Source organism: Myotis brandtii, unplaced genomic scaffold (genome assembly GCF_000412655.1).
Source record: "Myotis brandtii unplaced genomic scaffold, ASM41265v1 scaffold128, whole genome shotgun sequence".
Classification (NCBI taxonomy): domain Eukaryota; kingdom Metazoa; phylum Chordata; class Mammalia; order Chiroptera; family Vespertilionidae; genus Myotis; species Myotis brandtii.
This window is the reverse complement of record NW_005354508.1, coordinates 1108695-1112433: the sequence shown is the minus strand read 5'-3', so window position 1 is coordinate 1112433 and position 3739 is coordinate 1108695.

Sequence of the window (3739 nt, the reverse complement as noted above, 5' to 3'; positions counted from 1 at the left end):
GACACATCATAATTACAATGCCAAGGGCAAAAGACAAAGAGAGAATCTTAAAAGCAGCAAGAGAAAAACAGTTAGCTACCTACAAGGGAGTGCCCATACGACTGTCAGCTGATTTCTCAACAGAAACTATGCAGGCCAGAAGGGAGTGGCAAGAAATATTCAAAGTGATGAATAGCAAGAACCTACAACCAAGATTACTCTACCCAGCAAAGCTGTCATTTAGAATTGAAGGTCAGATAAAGAGCTTCACAGACAAGAAAAAGCTAAAGGAGTTCATCACCACCAAACCAGTATTATATGAAATGCTGAAGGGTATTCTTTAAGAAAAAGAAAAAGAAGGAAAAGATAAAGATAAAAAATTATGAACAACAAAGTGACAACAAATACATATTTATCAACAAGTATATCTAAAAATCAAATGAATAAAAAATCTGATGAACAGAATAAATTGGTGAATGGAATAGAATCAAGGGCATGGAAATGAAACAGACTGAAGATTCTCAGAGTGAAGGGGATGTGGGGGGGGGGGTTCGGGAAAAGATTAAACAAAGATCTTATATGCATATATGCATTACATATGGACACAGACAATAGGGTGGCGAGGACCTAGGGTGGGGTGGGAACTGGATGGAGGGGAGCTATGGGGGGAAAAAGAGAGGGACATCTGTAATAATCTCAACAATAAAGACTTTTTTAAAAGACTCAAAAAAAGATCTAAAACAAATATGGCAATCTCTTAAGACAAATTTATGTGGTGAATAAATATGTTTTCATTATTTAAAAATAATCTGGGTAAAAGTGCCTGGTTTAGGATTGATATCATATGGAGCTATATTTACTAATCTACACTCAGCAGCAGTTGTTTTTTGCTTAGTGCCTGGTAGGAGGCTTTATATGAGAAAATCATGAAAGGCCTGCAGGTACATAGCTAGAGTGTGCAGAAAAGGGATCCAAGCTGATTTCAGACCTGTATTCTTAATAATAACTAAGTAATAAGAAATGCCCATTTAGTAATCTATGTTTTCCTATGGAAAAGTCCACAAATTTATTTTTCTTTTTGTGTCGTGACAGAGCCTAATGTCCAGATTTCTGAAATATGTAATCACACTAGCTCTTCTATCTAAGCCTCCATAAGTATGTGAACCCAGTCTCAATCTTCAGTTATGAAAACAACCCCTGTCCATGTTTTCATATTCCTCCTTTTAATGGGACTCCTGCCACAAGTTTCAGGTTTGTGCCAGATGGTTGTAAACTGAAAAACAAATAAAAAGAGAAATAAAATATCCTTATCCTTCTGCTCCCTGCCCACATGTATCCAATAAAAACAATAGAGAGCAGATCAGTCCTGATAATTAATAGACCATTTTACCAGTTAGCATTGTTAAACCTGACAAAAGAGTTTATGTAACATAGGAAATGAATGTCTTTTTATTACAAAGTAAGAGCAAAGGAATTCCAAAAAATGGTGGAATTCAAAAAATATATTTTTAGAAATGAAATCATTTAGGTCAGCTAAGTTCTAAGCTACTCATTGGTACTAGAGGCTGGCTAGAGATGGTGATGGTGGAAGAGGAATTTTCTTGAACCATAAAAATATGTCCAATAATTGAATTCCCTTTTTGACTGTTTTTCAGCCTTGTCAGCTTACTTTTCTCATTATACTTTAGAATTTAGCAGAGAAGAAGCAGAATCAATCTCAGAAAATGCCAGAGGAAAACGGATGTGTCTTCATTCCTTTTGCAAATATTCTCCCTTGTTATGAGAAAGAAAAGCCATTCTGACACAAACAGTGAAGATTGTGCTCGCCAAATCTCCTTTCTTTATTCAGTCCCATCTTTCTTCCTCTGTCTATGTGGTCATATTTATTGTCATTTCTTTACCTTTTCTCATCAAACTTTTTACCTTTCTTAGATCTTTCCCATTCTTCTTAACAGTCTCTTCTCTTCATCTCCCTTCACAAAATATACCATATTTCATTTTTACACAGTATATAATTTCTTTTTTCTTCACTTTGACACTAATTCCTTACTTCTAAATTGAGTAATAGGAAATTGAATTGCTACCTATTTCCTTCTAAGTGAAATAGCCCAAAATCAATAACTGGAGACAGGTCAACCAAAGGCCTTGTAGGAAATAACAAAGGCCATTGATCAGTGAAATGTGTGTGTGTGTGTGTGTGTGTGTGTGTGTGTGTGTGTGTGTATGGTATAGATGGGTGGTTTGTGTCTGTATGTATATGGTGTTTGTGTGTATATGTGTCTGTTTATGCTGTGAATATGTGATTGTAAAAATATCTAATGCATAGATAACTCATGTCAGACCTTACAAAAAAAATGGTGACAGTCTTAAGGATATTTTAAGTAGATTTGCATTGGATTTAGAAGCCAGGTTTGTCTTAAATATATCCTGACATAGTAAACATTGAGAAAAACATTGACTTGCAAAAGTAATTCACTAATAAAAGAAGTAGGAGTAGATTATTTATTTTTTACATATTATAATGAATAATGCAATTTCACTAGTAAGATAAATTGATAACTTCACTTCTGTTTATTCATTGTAATAGAAAATGTCAATCTCCATTTACGAAAATAAATAATTTGTTTCAGGTTCATCTCTTCCATATTGTTGTCATTGTGAAATCAATGAAACTTCTACATGTATAATACAATTAGCCATTAATATAGTTATGGTAAAAAAAAAATTCCGATGATTACATTCTCACTGAATTGACTATGAGGAAGTTCCATTGATAGGGTCTGGAAGTTTGTTATAATCAGGATTAAAAGTACTTGCCTAGCCCTAACTGGTTTGGCTCAGTGGATAGAGCATCAGCCTGTGGACTGAAGGGTCCCAGGTTTGATTCCAGTCAAGGGCATGTACCTTGGTTGCGGGCACATTCCCAGTGGGGGGTGTGCAGGAGGCAGCTGATCGATGTTTCTCTCTCATCAATGTTTCTAACTCTCTATCCCTCTCCCTTCCTCTCTGTAAAAAATCAATAAAATATATTAAAAAAATACTTGCCTAGATATTAGATTCAGTCATATATTTGGACATAGTCATAGCTTCATTGTATGCTCTTCAAAATATGATTTAAATGCCACTTCTGGAGTGCATTGATTTGTAAGAGACAATTTTTTAAAGTTCCATTTTCTAGGCTAATGCTGAAAAGCATCTAAAAAGAAAACTACAAGTTCCAAATGGCATCACTGTGCTAAAGTCCATGATACCAAATGTAGCACCTGACTTAAGTACTGGTTTAATCTCTCCTAGAAATAAAATCTTAATCAACTAGTTTGAAATTTTCTGGTCAACATACTAGTAAATGAGGTAACCTGCTACAAGAACCTTCTCTATCCCCCATAGAAAGAGGCAATCTATATATATAAAAAGTCATCTATATATATAAAAAGCCAGCAACCAGAACACTGTAATGACAGGAACAACCGATTGCTATGACACCCACTGCAGCCTGAACGGGGGTTGGAGCTGGCTGGCCAACCCCCCGCAGCCCCACCCCCTGGCCGGTCCTGCCCCTGATCATCCCCCCACCCCAATAGGGGGTGGGGCCAGCCAGCCAACCTCCTGCAGCCTCTCCCCCTGCCTGGCCACACCCCAGATCAGCACCCCACCCCAATCAGGGGCAGGGCTGGCCGGCCAACTGCCTGAAGCTCCTCTCCTCAATCAACCCCCCCCAATGGCCCCCCCAATGGGCCCCCACCAGCCTGATTGTCCCACA